Raw genomic sequence first — 19,948 nt, 5'->3', positions numbered from 1 at the left:
TTTTTCGTCCTATGGCATTTCCAAAGATTCTGTCCATCTCCCCTGCCAACAACATCCTTAGCATTTATGAAGTTTGCGAGTAAAGCCACAAGTGAAATTAGATTATAACAGAGTGTCTACTTAACAAACCAAGAGATTTCGAAACCCTCACCAGCCAGACTCTCTTACTCATTAGGATGTATTTTATGATCTTTCAGAGTTTGTAGTGTTGAGGTTTGACTTGTAACAGCCCTGGAATGTGGCATCCAGGTCCATTTTATATTGTAAATTCTAGAAAATTAAAGACCACAACATATGATTTTGGTGGCCTGCTTTGAGTAACATGGGCACTTTGGTGCTAAAAACATGCTATTTGAGGACAGGTCCATGGGAAAGTGGCTGAGATAACCTTTTGCACCCCCCTCTTAGCATAAGGAACTGTGCAGGGTAAGGGTACTTGCATTCATTTGTTAACACATCCCACGCATGGTGACTGTTTTTGCACTCACATTCAATACAGACTTGAGAGGAAGGCAGTCTGCTAAGTGCTGAATGCAAACCAGCCGCCGAAATGGCCTGGATTCTGCATTCAGGGTGCCTGGCTCAGTGCGGAGTCAATGACCGGTGCTCAGACACCACAACGCCAGGCAGAATGTGGCAAGTGTCACCAGAACTGTGACACATGCGGTAGGGGTTCAGAGGTGGGAGAGGCCCCTTCAGCTGGTGTAAGAAGAGCCAGCTCTGCAGACGAGGGGCCGTGTTACCCATGCAGAGGGGGGGAGGTGGGAAGGGGAGGCAGGCAGCCTTTGTGGCTGGACTCCACTTGTGAGGCTGGTGAGAAGGGCCTCCAGGAAGGTCGATGGGAGGAAGAAGGGAGGACAGATTACAAAGCACTTGTCTAGTGATGCGATGCGAGTGACAAGAGGCTTGGCCCTCAATAATTATAACCATAGCCACAACCGTTCCATGCACATTTCAAAGGTACCTGGTGCCTCGCTTTTCACACATCGATTCTAAGTAAATCCTCCTCCCCACCCCTACCCCTGTTTGCAGATGAGGACATAGAGGCTGCCACAGGTCAGAGCTGGGTGTTCGCCTGCAGGTCCAACCCCAAGACTGTGTTTTCTTTACTACATCGTGTTGCCGAGTGACCGTGGTGAGTTCTGAGGACACTCAGGAAAAAGAATCGGTTTTAGAGCACTGTCGTGGTAGTATATCTGTTTGTTTACACGTCTAGTCTGTTCATCCTTTTATTGATTGCCCTCATTAATCGGGTTCCTGCAAAGTTGCTGGGCCTTGGGTCAGGGGACCCATGTGGCCTGCTGAGCTTATCTGAGCACAGGGCAGCTCTCTGAGTCCTAAAACCTGTGGGCTTAACCCAAAATGCTGAATCCCACATGTCCTTGAGAACTCCTGGGGAGTGTCAGCCCACAGAACCTTCCCCAACGCGCTTGCCTTCTGTTCCCAAGTGAGTGTATGAGGCCTTAAGGATCCCGGGTTCCACAGTATGTTTCCCACATTTCATGAGCGCTGGGTCTTGGAGGAGGCCAGAGCCCTCGCCCCTGCCCCTGGTGGGTCACCCAGGCCACGTCAGACTGTGATGGCTCCACATTCTCCCTGCAGAGCAGACAGTGCCCACCAGGAATCCCCGGTAGACTCTCAGCCCAGGCTGGTGGGCCCTCTGGTGAGGCCTGGCCCTCAGTACTTTTTCCTCTTTCCTGGATGGCTTTTCTGGTCGTTCTCAGGCAGTACCTAGCCTGTTGGGCTCCCGGCACCTGGAATCTAGCACATTCTGTACCACAGCATCATTGCATAATCTGTCTCTCCCCCGGGATGGGGAGCTCCTTGAGGAGTGAACTGTTTCTAATTTAGCTGAAAACCCGGGGTCTGGACACAGGATTTGACACTGTAGGCAACTCCATACATGTTTGCTAGGTGAATAAACAAACAGAGTGTTCGGTGAGGTAAGGGCAGGCCCTCCGAGGGGATGGCTTGCAGGCTGTTTGGATCCCGGCCGCTAGAACTTGGGAGAAAATTCAGGCCCAGGAATAGAAATTTGCAGACACAAATATTGAGAGAATATCTGAAGGGAAATCAGGTGTTTAAACAAAAGTCAAGGCATCTCAGGGCAGAACACAGGGAGAAACACACATCTACACGTGTCTGAATTTTAGATTTAGAGGCTGTCAGGTAGACTATCGTGACAGCTGCAGTGCAAGGAGAGGCTGTATTTTCTACCGACATTTAGTAGTTAGTACTGCACTGAGTACACTTGCTGGAGATGTAGAAATATAGAATGAATTTGAATCCATATTACTCCACACTGGGGAGAAGAGGAAAGACAGAGGGAGCTGACATGCACGAGTTCTTACTCCAATGCTGACGCTTCCTTTCCACTTTATGTCACTGTCCTAACGATGAGGTGAGGCGGATTAGCTATTCTCATCTTAAAGAGAAGGGAATTTGTTCTCAGAGAAATGAAACCATGACTCAAACCTGAAGTCTGCGATGAGGGGAGCAAAGGGGGCTGGAGCCTCTTCATTTTAAGCTCTACGTGCAGCCTACGGGTCAGGGTCAGCTCCTCCCTTGTCTGCTGGGGAAGCCCTAGCTCGTGTCATCTCAGGAAAGAGGCAGGACTTCCACATCCCTCGTCCCTCGGGAATGTTACCTCCCTCCTCTGCTCTCAGGTCAAATGCTGTCTTCTCACTGTCAGAGCAGTCTCTACCTGGAGGCCCTTTGTCGGCCCCAGCTGATGCTGTCCCCACAGAGACAGCACCTGACGGCCTTTTCTCTGTCTGGCTCCAAGGGCAGCTCATTCTGCATATGCACTGCTTATCTGGGCTCTTCAACAGGTGGCCTCCTGACCTTTCTCCAATTCTCTTGCTTCTCCAGACTGAAGCTATCAAAAACAAAAACAAACAAACAAACAAACAAACAAAAAACCTCCCTAACTTGAGCCCAGCATAAAAACCTACTAGAGTAAACCAAATGCTTTTGCTGAGTGGTCATGTATAAAAAGGGAATTAGTTTCCTGGCATAACAGGTGCCGACATACTGGGGATCATATATGATAATCACGCACACACATCCAAACCCCCTGTGGGGTGGAGCGGGACCTGCAGAGGGAGGCAGCAACGTCCTCGTCCTGCTGGCAGCCTGGGGGGTGTGTGTGTGTGTGTGGGGGGTCTCAGGGCTCCCCCTGTGCCCTCCTCACTGGCTTAGGACACAATGGACCAGCCTGGAACCTGGAAGAACGGGCCTAAAGCATCATGGAGTGAGGGCTCTTTGGAAATGGTTTTTGCCTTTCTGGAGGTAACATCCTTGTTTGTAACCAACCCGCCAGGCCTCTTTTGTAATTGGTGACTCTAGTATGTGCATATATATTTGATTACTGATATATTTGGACCTATTTCTACTACCTTACTTTTGTTTTCCATTTGCTATGCTTTCTCTCCGCCCCCTCCCCCTTCCCTCCCGCCCTTCCCCTACCCCTTTCACTTCCCCCCATCCCTCTCTACCTCTCTCTTTCTGCCTTTTTTTTTAAATCCCCACCTTGTAGCTCTACATATTTGGAAAACACAACATTCTATTTCTAACTCCTCAGTGTTCTCAAGCTTGAGTGCGCAGCAGAGTCTCCTGGAAGACTTCCACACACACATCGCTGGGCTCCCTGCCCACAGGTTCTGATTTAGCAGGGCTCAGGTAGGGCCTGCAAATCTGCATTTCTAATAAAGTCTCTAAGTGATGCTGAAGATGCTCTTTTGGGGACCACACTTTAGGAACCACTGTTTCAGAGCAAAGACTTGTTAACTTGGGGTGGGGGGTGGGGGAGGTGTCAAGGTACCTTTGAGTTTCTGATGGAAACTACTCATCATCTCCCCCCAAAAAACTACACATACCCCTAAAACTTTCCATTCAGTCTTCTGGATGTGTAGTCCTTTTACCCCAAGCCAATCCTGGACTCTACAATCCGTGTGGACCTTCAGTTAAGATCCTCTACTTCAGAGGCTGGTTGTATTTGGGGAGAACTCTAGTATTAGGGTGCAGAATTTGCAGTCTTAGAATACCACGATACCCTGAGCATGCAACTCTAATTGCAAGCATTGTGTTACGTGATGAGGCTACAATCCCAGAAGCCACAGAGGGCACATGGCACGTAATGGAGATATAGACCCACAGGCAATTACGCCCCTCGGGCCACATGCAGTCTCAGGAAGAGGGACCGCTAACAAGGTAGTCACAATGGCCTCCACCCCAGGCCCAACCATGTCCTGCCCTCTACCCTTACTCTTCGCAGCTCCACAGACCATGACAATTCCACTCAGCCACCCCCCTGTGACCCTCTCACCACAGCCCTGAACAGCCACAGGCCCCACTCTCTGCCCGCTAATCCCTCTGTGGTCTCACTCCCAATACACCTCTGCCTTGAAACCTCTACCCTTTATTGACTCCATGTTCTCCAGGTCACTGGCCCCTCTTTATTTCCTCTTCTCTCCAGCCTAGGTTGTAAGACACATCATTTCAACCTCTCTCTTACTCACTGCATCAAACCCCTCCCTGTGGCTTTCTGTTCCATCCACCCTGTTCCCCTCCAAGCTGCCCATTAGGTTTCTGGGGACCGCTGATGAACATTGCTAAAAAAAGAAAAACCATCACATGACAAGCTCTCAGTGTCATGCCTTCGACCTCGCCAAATCTCCATGGGTCCAGCAAACGTCCTACATGTTCTATCAGCTCCTGTTCTCATTAGCGATGCCGTAAGGTCATCCTAAGTGCTGCTCAATGACATCTGGTTTTCCCCTTTCCAGGCACACAGACACTGCATTTTCCGGCCCACTTTAGACGTAGGGGTGATGATGTGACATGCTCCAGCCAGTGCAGTGTGAGGGGGATGTTCCCCGTCCCAGCCTGGCGCGGGCACTCAAGAGCTTGGTCTTCCTGCCTTGGCATTCGTGGCCACACGTATGGAGATGGAGCCCCAGCCAGCCTGGGTCCCTGAGGAGCAGTGGTCGGCAGGTCCTGGATGCACAGCTGCTCAGGACTTCTCAGCACAGAGCAAGAAACGAGTGTGCCATGTCACGCTGCTGACACGGGGTGTCGTCTGTTGCCACAGCAAAACCTAGCCCATCCTCATGCAGCCTAATGGTTCCTCCACACCTTCCCATCTCTCCTCACACCCCTACCCTAGCACTTTGCCATTCATTCTCAGAGCTTGCCTCCTATGTCACTGCGGGAATGAAGTTCGTGGGGCAAAATCCCTCAACTTTGTTTTCAACCACAGAGGAACTTGCGTGTTTCTAAGCCCACTTTTTTTTGCTCTCAGTGGCAGTGCTAGCTCACCACCCCCAGCTCTCATGCTTCCATCTCCCCACCCCCAGCCAACCCATCCCTGCATCCTGAGCGACATCACTCCCACAGCAGACCTCGCTCTACAAGCTCATCCCTCCCCGCATGTACTCATAAACCTTGATTTTCTCCCATCTTTAAAAAAAAAGGCACTGCTTCAAATCATATACTCCCTCCTAATCAAGGTTCCTATAGAATCAACAACTTGTTCACTTACTTATTTGACTCATGATTATTGAGTTTGTGAATCTATGCCAGCTATCTGCCTGCTGCTATGGATACAGAAGGTCATTAAGACATGGACCTTGTCTTCAAGGAGCTGAGGTCGGGTAGAGAGAAAGACGACTCATGAGTGACAGCAATGAGAGTGGGGTGAGTGCTATGCTGGAGGTGAGCACGGGGTGCTGTGAGAGCTGATGTGAGAGAGAGAGAGGGGGGACCACATGATTTCAGTCTGAATAGGGTGGAGAAGATCCAGAAGAAGGGTTAGCTGGCAGCAGGAATGGGGAGAGGGGCAGTTGCAGAGTTCAGAGAACCAGTCCTGAAGGGCTTTGTATGTCACAGCAGAGTCCAAACTTTACCCAGCAGATTACCAGAGCCACCTCATGACGTTAAACCAGAGTCACATGATTAAGTTTGTGTTGTAAAAAGAATCCTCAGTTCTGTTTGGCAGTCGAGGCAGCAATCTTGGGAAGAGGTGGTGTGGAGAAGAGGGCAAGGATCAAGACATCCTAAAGGAATAGAATCAACAGGTCTCAGTAAGTAACTGAATATATGAAATGAAAAAGAGCCAGGACTCAGTGATGGAGGCAACACAGTGTCACAGGGGCTCTTCACCAAGACCGAGGTGCATCCAGAAGAATAAGGTCAGGTTAGGGAAGACACCAGCTTCACTTTCTTATCGGCCACTCCTCAACTCACTGCAAATTGGCTTTTATCCCAATCACCCCACGGTAAGGGCTGCCATTAAGGTCCCCAATAACTGCCAAGTTGACTAGGCAACAACAAGCCCAAGTCCTTGTTTTCCTTCTCAGAGGCACTGAATATCACTGCCCACTCTGACCGATACTGGACAGATCCACTTGGGCATCTGGTACCACAGCAAACTCATCAGTCACATCCCACACCCCACTCACCACCTTCTCCCCCACCACTACTGTTGTCTTGTATTCTCCTTGGAACAAGGGACTCCCTCTGGCACTACAGTCCAGCTAAAACTCTGCAGGTCCCTCTCGTGAACGAATCTTCTGGGTAAAGTTTAGACTCTGGTGTGACATACAAAGCCCTTCATGACGGGATCTCTGAACTCCCCAGCTGCCCCTCTCCCCATTCCTCCTGCCAGCTAACCCTTCTTCTGGATCTTCTCCACCCTATTCAGACTGAAATCATGTGGTCCCCTCTCTCTCACACATCAACTCTCACAGCACCCCGTGCTCACCTCTAGCATAGCACTCACCCCACTCTCATCTAATCAGTTCTAAAATCCTGTAGCTTCCACCCACCAAGGCTTCAGTCTGAATCCTCCTCATTCCCAAAGCCGCCATCTTGGTTTAGGCCCTCGTCACTTCTCACCAGGTGATGGCAATTGTCACATCACGGGTCTCCCTTGCTCCCTTCCCTGCCCTCCTTTTCTTGTCCTCCACGCTGCCACCTGAATTATCTTTTTCAAATGAGAGTCTGATTCTGTCCTACCCCCATTTAAAATTTTTCAATGACTTTTTATAGCTTTCAAAATAAAATTCAAATGCCATATCTGAGCACATAAGTCTCTTCCTGATCAGATTCCTCTTATCTTTTCTGCCCCATCTCCTGACTCTTCCTCACACACCAGCTACACAGAATCCTTTCCCTGCTCTGACCTTATCATGTACTTTCCCACCTCTGTGTCTATTACTATTCTCCTGTTTTGGAAAATGCTTTCCTCTAGCACTTAATTCTAGTTAACGCCTGCTTGTTCTTCCAAATTCAACTTAAGTTTCAACTCCCAAGCTGCCTTCTCCAAGTCCTTATTCTGAATTAAATTCCTCTCTCTGGGCCCCTGTGTCATTGAAGTGGTCCCCTGTTCTGGAGCTTACCAACAGTAGTCATTTACTTTGCTGCCTCTGTCTTGAACTAGATTTTGTTTTGTCGCTCCACATTGAGTGTATTCTGGCTTATCATAGGTGTTAAGTAATCAACAGTGTAACAGAGTTGCTAACTAACGTCACACATGGTACAATTTGATGTATTTACAAAAATGTAACATCTTTGGTCTATAAATAACCTTATTATTATGTTATCATGCTCCTGTCAAATGTCTACTGGGAACATTTTAATTAAATCTCTGGTCTGGGTTAAAACTCAGTCCATCGGATAACTTCAATACTTTCTTCAGGTCGTGTTTTGCTTTTCTTGTATAATTGCTCAGTCTCTTAGATAGTCTTTCCTCCCTGCTGCTTCTTTCTCCAAGATGGTATCTGATGTTTGGGGGAAGGGTATGTGGCTTATTTGTCCTGTGGTATTGGAGGAAAAGAGGTCCCCTGAACCTCCACAGGTACTAGGGCATATACTCTGTGACATCGTTGGCCTTTGGTGGAAAGTCCTTTGTCTGCCTGGTTTTGCTTGCCCTGCTCACCCCTAAATCTGAAGTGACACCAGTGGCTGTCGAATTCGTGCTCTGCCCTTTTGCTGCGGGCAGTGATCCCGGTGGTGCCCGCCCCTGTCATTAAATCCATTTCTCATATGTCCCGTTGGCTGCAGATACATGAGTAACCTCCATAGCAAAAAAAAAAAAAAAAAAAAAATCAATGATTGCAGTTCCCAAGACTCAGTGCTTGAGCCTTTTGTCAGTGTTCCCCACAATACTTTCCTACTCTCGGTCGTCTTCTAAATAGTCGTCACAGGAAACATTTTGTTCAGCCCTACCTTCTGTGAATTTGGATTCTTAAAATAGATGACCATGAATAGGCTTTTGGAAAGCAGATGTGCTTCCCCCAGGAATGCTGCTGTGCTTACCCTCGGGCAGCATCCCGGATGGAGAAAGTCAGCCCATCCACAGTGTGTGCTGTCGCGACCCCAACAGGGTTTCATCTGTATAAGAAACACCAAACACTTCCTGTTCCCAGGGGAAAGGCTTTCACCAAACATTCCCAATAAAACTTAGTAAATAGAGGTGTGAGTCATTTCACTGGGGCTTCTGAAGAAAGGCTCCATAACTAGATGACTCTCATATTAGTCATCTAGTTATGTTGCTGGACAAGAACCATCTAAAAGCAGTTTCCACAAAGGAGAGCTGAGAGATGTGTCAAATGTTTCCTCTTCTCTTAGAATGTGTGTTAGAGGAAATTCACAGCCCTAGTGTGCACGATGCTGTGGTTGACGCTTTGCTTCCGAGCCCACTGTGGTAGCTTCGTTCTGGGGTTTCCTATCTCATTGTGGGTCCAGGGGCAGGCGCCTCAGCAAGGGCTCTAAGCAGAATTGGAACCTGCTCCAAACAGGTTGGCAGAATCCGATGAGGAGAAATTACCTGAGGTAAGAAATGTGGAGAATGAAAGAATACAACACAAAAAATCCAAAGGATCGTAGCAAAGAGGTAAAGTGGCGGGGACAGTTGGGAACGTGATTTCACTCTTTGATTCTGACTTGGCCCTCTAACCTAATAAGGCCCAGATTCTCCCCTTGCATCCCACCACCCATGTGCCTGCTTCTTCACACTTGCTGGACAATTAGGACTTGTAAGTAAAATCCATTTGGGCACCATAAAAAGACCCATATACATCCAGGACGAGAACTGATGTTGTGCTAGGCCTCGGATCTGCCTCCAGACATCAGATAGGCCCAACTAGAAGTGTCAAAATGCCGGAAGGAAGAGAGGGAAGCAAGGAGAAGTGAGCTGGAGCCCAGCAGAAGAGCACAAGCGCTGGAGAGCTCAGGGTGAGATGAGGAAGAGAACATCGCCAATATCTCTCAAAGCTGTTTGTCTGTCCAGGGGGATGCAGGGCTGGCTTCGTGGGCAGACAAATGACACTTGCTCAGAGCCCTGTAGTAAGAAGGGCCTGCACTTGGCTTAACGCTCCCCTGCCACCTACTTGAAGTTCTTAATGATCTTTGAACAAGGGGCCTAACGTTGTCATTTTGTATTGGGCCCCATAAATTATCTGGCCAGTCCTGAGTGGGGGCATTGGAGACTGTCTGCTTATGCCAGAACACACAACCCTTGACTCATTATAGAGTAACCTCCCAGCTGTCTGGTGAGCAAGGAAAGGGGCATTCCTCAGCTGCTACCATGCAGGCAACTTCCAGGCACCCATCTACCTTCAACAAGGAAAAGGATGCTTGAGAAGGATGCCTCTGAGGTCTTAGATCATATCAAGGACCTTCTGGCAGTCGAGGATAACTATGCTGATGGTAGAAGCCATCCTTAGCCTAGATGAATGGGCTTATTTTGAAGAATTCTCAGTAAGTACTTCCTTTGCAGAAAGACCCTCCAAAGAAATATTAATAAGGTTGCTTTTATTTGTTTGGTTTTATATACTTAATAAATAAATAAATATAAAAGCACATATTTGTGCTCTATTTTTCTTTACTTTTTGTTGTTAAATTTGGGTGGTTTTATCATGTGAAATGGCTATCCAGGAATTTATTCTCTATTTATAACTTTATGACCATAGGAAATAAGGAGATATTGGCTTAAATTACAGCATGAGCAATTAAGGCATTCCTTCAAGGTAAGTTGAATTTTCAAAATAATTAGAAATAAATATAGCAAAACCCCCAAAGACTCACTGATTTCCTTGTACCTTCAATCGCGCGTGCGCACACACACACGCGCACACACTCCCACTAACTTAAGCCAAATAGGCATGTTTCCTTTTTTCCCCCAAAACACAGTCTAAGCAGACAAAGGGCACAAATATTCTCACCATGTGCATTTAAACAATTTACCTGTCTTGTTCATTTCTGTATCCCCAATGCCCAATACAGTGTCGAATCATATTTGTTGAATGAATGAATGAATGAATGAATGAATGAATGAATGAAAGGTATGTGACTTAAAATGTAGTGATTGCAAAAAGTCAGTTAATACGAGTATTGCGCACTGTTGGAATAGTGTTGGTACGCCTATGAGTATCCATAGGAATACCCTCCACGTACACACAGGAAGAAGAAGAATAGCAGAGAGAGAGAGAGGCAGGGAGGACACTGGGGAAAAGTAATGAAGAAGAAAATTTTCTTTTTGGTATCTTCAGCTTTAACTTTTTGCTTCATTTATCCCCAACCCCCCTCCCCTAAAGACACATCTCTTTCTAGCCTCCCGTTTCCCAGGGCCCGTGCTTTTCATCTGTATCTTTTCTAGTGAATCTATGAATAGCAGAGTTGCTGACAGACTCACTCATACTGAAGTATGGCTGGCTGCTGCCATTTTTTGAATGAGCTCTCTGAATGAAGTGTATTTATATTTTAACAGAGGATAAAGGGATAGGTGAGAGCCTGTGGCATTCTCAGAACTAAGGAATGCCATACAGATGGATATGGGGGGTGGCGAGAAGAGACACTTCAGGTAGAAATGACCTTGCTTAAAAAGACAAGAACAGAATAACTGTTCAAATGGGGGCATTGTCATAGGAATCCCCATACCTTTTCTTTCTTTTCATGACTTCAAATTAGCTCAGTGTACATTGAAAGAGAGACAGAGACAGAAAGACACAGAAAAAGTGAGAGAGAGAAACAAGCAATACAGGAATATGAGGTGACTGATCCAACTGAAAACCAAGTGGGAAGATGAGGTATATACACATAACGGAATATTACTCTGCCATAAGAAAAGATGAAATAGTGCCATTTGCGAAAACTTGGATGGATCTTGAGATTATTATGCTAAGCGAAATAAGTCAGAAAAAGTTGAGAACCATATGATTTCACTGATATGTGGGATATAACACCGAAAGCAACAAAGGAACAAGACAAAGAAATAAAAAAACAAAAACTCATAGACACAGACAATAATTTAGTGCTTACCAGAGGGTAATAGGGGAGGGGGATGGTAGATGAGGGTAAATGGGGTCAAATATATGATGATGGAAGAACTGACTCTGGGTGGTGAACACACAATGTGATACATAGATGATGTAATACAGAATTGTACACTTGAAACCTATGTAACTTTACTAACCATTGTCACCCCCAATAAATTTTTTAAAAAATTGCTAAAGTAAATAGAAAAAAAAGAGAAAGAAAAAGAAAACCAAGTGGGAATCTCCAACCCTGAATGGGGGCTCTGCTCTCTTTCCACAGGAGGAAGAGGCTAGGCCTGCATGGTCGATGCAGGGCAGGCCCACGAGGCTGTCTGACCCTCACACGCTTGGCCTGTCTTGGGCTGGGCTCAGCAGATTTTGCCCCACTTTGGTGTGCTCAGACGGCCAGACCCATGCTTTAAATCAGTCTCTGGCTTGCCTTTTATCCTCAAGGTAGAAGCTGCCAAGTCAAGTCATCCTCTTCGTTTTGGAGGAAATTGCTTTGCTCAGCTGGCATCCACCCAACAAGGCAGTATTTATTGAGCCTTTCCTACACCCAAAGCCCCCGGGGAAGGATCTGCGGGTTGTGCAAAGGTAAAGAAAAGGAGCCAGCAATCTAGCTGGGGAACTGCAGCACTGGCCATCCACGGTAACTAAGTTAGAGGAACAGAATCAAAGGATGCTGGTCCCTGTTGAGGAAGAAATCTCATCACCGTCACTATCGTTAGACAGCAGTAGAATTTTATTGTGCCAGAGGTTGTGCTAAATAGCTCAAGAAAAATGGTTCCAGATTCCCACTCATCCTCAACTCAGATTTTCCATGTTACCACAGTTTACTTTCAAATTATCCAAACAAGTAAGTCACTTTAATACACAATATGATGTATATGCACATCGCGTGTGCGCATACGCGCGCCTGTGACGAAACGCCTCTTTATCCCCAACAAGAATGTTTTTTTTTGTTGACAATGTCTCTTAAGACATTAAGAATCTTTACTACATAATCATTAACTTTATTATCCATACATTAGCTACATTTTTCTTGACTATATTCATGTATCTATGCACAGTGCAGAGCAGTTATTAGTCAAGGCAACTATCATTTTTATTACCATTTTATAGTTTCATCTTTTTCACCAACGGGGGAAAGACGTCCCCTTAGTAAAAGGTGAGAGCTGCAGCGACATCATCGGCAGCATTAGCTCCGCAGTGTTTAGATGACATCCCTCTTTTTCTTTCTCTTTCTATCCCTCTATCCTCTCTCTTCTCATGTTGTGTGCTTCCCCCCAACTCATATGAATTCCTTTTTTCTGTTTAGTTCCTTTATCTGGATTCAGACCAAGGAGGCTGAGAATATGTGCATGGAGGGTAGGGGATGGGAGTGGGGATCTGAGGGGACAGGGACACTTTGGAAAGTACCTGAATTCTGGCTCTGTGACTGGGCGGTGGGACCCGCTGGCTCAGTCATCCCGTGGTGCTTCCCCATTAGCCATAGGGCCCATTGAAGCTTTCGATTTCTTAAGCTCATCTTGTCCCAAGGACACCAAGTGGCCGTTGAATGGGGGTTTCAGTTAGATCAAGGAAGTTATGTGCGTACGTAGCAGACATGCATCGCTAAGACGTAGTCAGCAACAGACAAGGCTTCTGTTGTGCCTCCGTGTGATCAAGTTACCGTCAACTTAATCTGAAGTACTGAAGGCTTCCATCACTCTAATCCTCTTCCTTCCCAAATCTAAATGAGTCACTGCATTTCCCGTAAGCTAACTTGGAACAACAGAGTTAATTCATGGGGGACAAGTCTTTCTCCTTTGTGTTACTGTTTCACAAACAGGACCATGGCTATCAATGCTTCAAGAATGCCAAACAACACGAAGACAATGACAATACTTGGGAGATGTAGTCAAGACAGCGAGAGAGACCCAGGGCCTGAAATATGAATTAAGATGGAACTCAGAATGTGGAGGAATTTAAGATGATCAATGAGGAAAGGGAGAAGCAGATGGACGAGAGAGCAAATGAAGAGCAGGGATGGGGGAAGCGCCAGCCTGTGAGAGTCGGCCAGGAACTGTACATGAGAAGGGGAAAGAACCAAATGAAATAAAGATCATGGCTTAAGAACTTGAGGAGACCAGGGCTGACGGGTCCTGACGTGTCCTCTAACTCCTGTAACTCGGAGTCTCTAGAACGACTCCCACTGAAGAGACCTGAAAAATAACTCTTGGGGTTACCTTAGTGATGTGCACTTTATGCTGAAGACAGAATGGCAGTTGAGGGCACAAAGGCATGAAGGGCACAGTGAACCAGGGAACAAAGCAGAGAGGACTTGGTTTCCTTGGTGCTCTAGTTTGAAGTTGGTGTGAAAGCAAGGTGCAGCCTGGAAGGGGTGTCACCGATGACTCAACTGCTCGATGGAGGAAGCAGAGTAATGACACTGAGAGGATGACCATGTGTTATCAAGGCCGGAGTTGGACATGCCACACAGGCCCTGGGCTACCAGTAAGAGAGACTTCGGGCTCCATGCAATGCTATTGGGCCTTGGTGTCTCTTTCCCTCCCTACCCTTGCGCCAATCATGATGGGATGGAACATTAGCCTGAGTGGTCATGCCCAGCGCTGGAGTTGGGGACAGGAGGCAGAAGGGGGAGAGAGAATGGACACCACCCATTCACAGATGGAATGAGAGTGGTAAAATGTGGTTTCCTACAGGACAACCAAGGAGCTGTTATCAGGAGAGGGCATTGAGCGACGGGCAAGCAGAAGCAAGAGATGTCCATTGATCCAGTGTGTATCCATAAACCAGGCTTACTTACATGTAGCGGACACCTAGAAATTCCTACTGAGGGAAAGAACTTGATACAGTCACTGGCTAAATCCACCTTGCACAGATGACCCATTATGAACCCACAGCTTTACAGGAGGAACAAAAGGAAAAGATGGGCATCACAGAGTCGGGGGTGGTGAAAGTAATCAGAGACAGAATTCAGCGGAAAGTTCTTTTGAGTCTATTCTATTTCAAAGCCATAAACCCTCCCAGAATGATTTGTGTGCCTGTACTCAAAATCAACTCCAGAGGTGCCATAATCCCTTTGTAACCTATTGTCCTGCTTAAAACCCTTCTTTCTCTGAGGATAAAAACCCTCATCCTTGTCCTTATCACGGGCTATTAGATCCAGCCTCACCTTGGGCTATACTCCCCGTGATTCTCAGCATGTGAGCCGTTCTGGCCCCTCTCCGTCCTTCAAATGTAACACGCTGCTTCTGACCACAGGACCTTTGTGTATGCTATTTTGGGGGGCCTGAGATGCCCTGCTCCTTCCTCCGTCTTCACCTGGTTAACACCTTGTCTTCCTTCAGACTCAGGCCAGTCTTAACCTCTCACATGACCTCCCTGACTATAGTTATGAACTCTCATAGCACCAGGTAGCAGGCATCACAGTTGTAATTTACCATTTAGTTTTGTGATTCAGTCTCTTCCACGAGATCATAAGGCCCATGATGGCAGAAACTGTGATTTTTCTTTTCGTTTCACCATTAATTAGCTAACATAGTTCCTGGTATGTGGAAATAATTTAAATATTTATTGAGTGAATAAATGAATAAAGATATTTATAATCTGAGTGAGGCACACAATGGCTATGCACGTTAGGAAGCTTTCAATTTCAGGATGATTTCAAAATATTTAATAATCAGTAAGGTAAAATCATCAACCAAGCAGAACCGATACTGGTGTGGCTGCCCCTGTGTGTGCCAGGGGAGCACCAGCCCTGAACTAAATGATGTGTGACAGTGCTTGCAAGCATCAGTCCGTGATAAAACAATGTGTTTCAGTGGTTACAAAGTCTCAATCCACTAATCTCAGGGAAGCAAAAACTGTACAACTTTTTTTTTTCTTGAACTGAATTAATTTTATTTCTTGAGCCATTCTCTTGGTGGTAAAAATTTAGTCCCTTCAGAGCAAACTTTCTAGATTGATTCAGTTTCCCTCCCTGCCCATGTACCCGGGGATAGGTCCAGGTTCTAGGTGCTAACATAGTGCCATGCCTTCAAGGGATTAGATCACTGGTTGCCACCATCTACCCATGCTGGTGTCTACAAGATATTCCCTCTGCCATCAGGTCCCTGTTTGTTGTCATCTCCCAACATGGCTGAGATGATCACGTTTCCTCTGGTTTTTGTTAGTGTGTCCATATGGGTCATACTAGCCTTCTGCAGATGTTTCTCTCTCTCTCTCTCTCTCTCTCTCTCTCTCTCTCTCTCTCTCTCTCTCTTCGTCTCTCTCTCTCTCTCCCCCCTTATCACCTCTCTCCAGGAAGGACAGAATGCAAAGTTTTGGATGCGTCACACTGGGGACAGAGGAAACTTGATACGGCTGTCTTAACCTTCCCAGTGTGGCATGGCCAGGCTGTCATGTTTACCTTATCACTGCTCTATCCCACTAGCATGAGAAAGCCTTGCCACCACACCAGGCTCCCCTGAGGTGGAAACCTCTACAGTCCCCTGACTTACCTATGAGTTCTTTCATTCTCTGCCTCCCCTACCATCTTCCCCCTGCCCGGCTCATTTGTTCTGGATGATCCTTTGAAGTGCAAAACCCCATCCTCATCTGATCATTCATTCTCATAACTATGTCATTTATGGCACAAACTCTATGCCCTAAGTCCTTCAAGACTTTGTTTTTTGAGACTCAAATGCTTTTTCTTTTATCTTATCTCTGTTATGAGACTCAAGGTCTATTTTGAAATCCAAAAGCTGTGTATGCCTTTGTTTTCTCTACATTTCTGCTCTGACCTCTTGACCCTGAGAGCAGTGAAAAGAGAGCCTCTTACAGTTGAATGATTGGATTGGAGTCCACAGAAAATACCAGAGAAACATAAAGCCATTTAAGAAGATGATACCAATACTTACCTGGCAGGGGAGATACCATGATCATGAAGGTGGTTTTCCCAGGGTGAGGCTGATGCATTACACTCTGGATGTGTTGACCCCTGTGATTTCCCCAAATGTGGGAAACTTGACTGCATAATTTGTGGTAGTGGGGGACTGCGTTAGCACTCTCCCCTGGTGGGGGGGGGGGGAGAAGATGATACCTCCACACCATGATGATGGTGATAATTGCTTGCTGAATGAATATATAGTGAATAGAACTGAAAACAAAAGAAACAACAACAAACAAACACTGAAATTAGTATATGAAAGGTCAGCAGTGCTTTGAAGCAACTTTTACAGAAAATTTTAATTTTATTGCTTTGCATCAAATGGAAGAATTTCCACGTTTTCTCATTTAATCTCCTTTAATCTCTTTTTCAATCTGATCATTTTAGAGGTGAAAGCCAAAGCCCAAAGACTGGTCCTGTTAAAGGGGCAGAATAACAAGACCCCAGATTTGCTGGCTCCCAGCCCACAACTCTTCTTGTGACATCGCAAAACTGGAAAGGGGCAGAAACAAAGATGGGTTGGCGTTCGAAGTTATTACACTGGGGCTATTCGCTTGGCTGGGCTGCCTGCCTCATCAGAGGAGCAACGTTGATAGAGTGATATTTTTGTATTTTGGCAGTAGGGCCACTTGCAGTTTTCTGAGTTCTTTGTGACAGACTTTGTGTAGCAAGGGCATTTCATGAGTAGAGCTCTATCTATAACTGAGCCAATCTTGAACTCCAATTCACATCAAAATGAAGCCTCCTGGGTGGGGAAGTATGAAGTTATAGCTGAAGGACCTGGGTGGCCAGACTCCCAGGAGACAGTCCTTCATTGCCGGCCCCTGCCAACAGCAATCAGCCTTGTTTGGGAGGCAAGTCCTCTGAGCTGCAGGGGCCAGAAGAAAATTTGAGATCTGATTCCATCCTAAATTTAGATTTCTGATCATCTACTAAAATTAGCTGCTTCTGTGATCTTCAGATTGGCCCAGACTCTAACCATCTTCTCACAAGCCCGGCCCAGTCTTGGGGGATAGAGAGGGGAGATAGACAACAGTCTTTCTTGGTCAAACTTGGGTCTGACCCCGGGACAGTGGGGAGAGGTTTGAGTTGCTCTAGCTCCGTGCTGGTGCTCACGTAGCCCCAAGCCCTTCTGCTCACCCCAGGATAGCCCTAATCTCCTCAAATTCCAGAGTATCCCTTCTATCAGGGCAGACCTCAGAATAGCCCAGATCCACTGGGATGTTTAACCTAAATCAGCCAGCCCCAGGCAGAGGTGATGCCAAGAAGGTCCACAGGAGACAGATAACCCAGCTGGGAGCGAGATCTGAGATAGCGGGATGGTGGCTTCTTGGCTGGGATGAGGTGCTTTGTAGGAGGAAGGAGAAGAACGTGTTTGCCTGGAGGCTAGTTAATTTGATCAAGGAAGCTTTCAGCTGGAGCAGAGGAGGGAGAAGAATGGTCAGAAAAACTGGTGGAACCAGTTACCATGGAGTATGGCAGGAGCACTTGAGAGGGAAAATGAGGGTGCAGGAGGGGTCTGGTGATTCCCAGGGGAAGGGAGCCAGAACCACGCCTTAGAGCCTCAGCGGATGCTCTGCCAGTGCCCAGAGCAAGCAAAAGAAACAAAATGGATTCCAGAGCATAACACAGGATGGCCACCACATTCTCCTGGGTGTCGCTGGCAACTAGGAGAGTCTCGTGGCATGCCGGCAGAATTGGTGTCCAGTTCAATGAACCATGGGAGGGGCTAACCATGGAGCAAGGCAGGAGCTCCCATCATGGGCACCTCAGAATGCAGCTGGCCATGGTTGAACTATCACTGTCCCCCGATCTCCTTATATTCCCTACCTTGGGAATAGCACCAACAAATACTCAGTATTAAGTTAGAAATCACACTTCTTTTCCCATGGTTTCCAAAGCTGTGTCACTGTGATCCTCTGACGTCTTCTCTACGTCCCCACAGCCATTTCCTTATTTCAAGACCTCCTCCTCTTGCCTGGCCACTGTCCCAGCCTCCCATCAGGTCCTCCTATCCCCCGTTCTCCACATGATTGCTGGAGAAATCTTGCTGAAATGTAAAAGTGATCCTGTCACTCCCTGCTTAACACCCGTCTGCACCTCTTCATCGCCTGCGGGGTGAGATACAAAAGGCCTTGGGCCTGGCATGCAAGGTTCTTCTTGACCCGACCCCTGCCTGTGCCTCCAGCCGTACTTCTTCCCTGTCTGCTGCAAGCACTCTGTGCTCCCGTCATGCTGAACTGCAAGCCATGTCCTCTCCTGCCTTTGCATTTGTTTCCGCCCTGCCTGGCATATCTTACCACCGCCACCCCACTCTCCAAAGTTGAAATGCCCAGGGTCCTCCAGGACTCAGGTCATAGAGCCCAGCACGCAATCTGGGTTGGGAAATCCTGCTCCGGGCTCCCCAGCCCCAAGTTTGCCTTTGTGGGCACTTGCACATCACACATGACACCTGGCACTTGGCAGCGTTTGTGGATGTGAGGATGTTGGCACCAATGCCCAGCCTTTCCCAAGTCCTGTGTTTTCAGGGCAGGTCCCTCCAGTACAAACTGACTTCTACTCAATGGCCATTTTTCACAGAGACAAATCCTTTCTCATTCCCAATGGCAAGCCCAGTGGTGGCAGATACTGGGCTTTTGTCCAGGCTCCTCGGTAGCTGAGTGGCCAATAGGGTTTCTGGGACAGGAGTAAACTAGCCAGACATCCCCCACGGCCATCGGCAATCTTGGACCCCTGCCAAGGCACCCGTTCCCCAGAAGAAGGACCTGGCCCAGCAAGCTCACAGCTTGGCCAGCCAGGTTTGTCCTCCCAAGTCGCCGATCATCTGGTAAACCTTATAAGGCGCTCCCAGTATTGAGTACGGGGACAGAGAGAAGCTGGGCGGGCTCCTCCTTCATTTCCTTCCTGGGAAGTGGAGTGGAAAGACCCTCCCTTCTGTGGAAACACGAGGAGTGGGAAATAAGTGTGTACCAAGGGCCTAGGTTCCCACCCCCCACCCCCGTTAATTTCTGTATCCCTGGGGTCATCACAATGCCCAACACATAGTAGTTGCTTCATAAATGTTTGCTGAGTAATGTAATGAGTGAATGTACAACTACGTGTGCAGTAAAAAATGTGAGGCTCCAAAATCAGATGGCCTGGGTTCAAAGTCAAGCTCACTGTGTGCCCTGGAGCTAATTGCTTAACCTCCCCTTCATTTGTTTCTTTACCTGAAAAATGAATGTAATAGCAGTACCTACTGTTTGCGGGTGTGAGAATTAAATGATTTAATAGATGTAAAACAATCAGACAAGAACTTGGCACACAGCAAAAGCTAAATTAACATCAGTTTCTTGGAAGGATCGCTGCAGATTGGATCCAAGTCATCCCCAAGCCAGCAGTCCAAGACCTTTCCTTGTAAAAAGGAAAAATAAATGCGAAATATATATGTATGTGTGTACAAACATACAGATGTATACATATACATAGGTATGTGTGATGCATATATCATCAGATTTTTAATATTCTGAGATTATGTCCTTTCTGCTATTTTGGTATTAAAATGTCCTTTATTTCTTGAAATGATCATGATAGTCAAGGGTAATTGTTGTTTTCCCTAACCTGACAAACCAATGTCTATATTGCTCCCCCAAGGGCTTTGTGAAATGCTCCTGAGCTGTGAATGCCAGACCTGGGGAGCACATGGGTGTTGGCCTGG

The 19,948-nt window shown here is 47.0% G+C and overlaps 1 non-coding gene across 1 annotated transcript; it reads left to right on the top strand.

The window, feature by feature from the left end:
• The first annotated feature begins 16,214 nt into the window (after window positions 1-16,214).
• Window positions 16,215-16,378, top strand: LOC141571446 (U1 spliceosomal RNA). Its single transcript, XR_012496186.1, has one exon. It is a non-coding gene; the product is annotated as a U1 spliceosomal RNA (small nuclear RNA).
• Window positions 16,379-19,948: the final 3,570 nt, after the last annotated feature.

This window comes from Rhinolophus sinicus, linkage group LG04 (assembly GCF_036562045.2).
Source record: "Rhinolophus sinicus isolate RSC01 linkage group LG04, ASM3656204v1, whole genome shotgun sequence".
Lineage (NCBI taxonomy): Eukaryota > Metazoa > Chordata > Mammalia > Chiroptera > Rhinolophidae > Rhinolophus > Rhinolophus sinicus.
The sequence above is the reverse complement of the archived record's forward strand: the minus strand, read 5'-3'. Positions and strand labels throughout refer to the sequence as shown.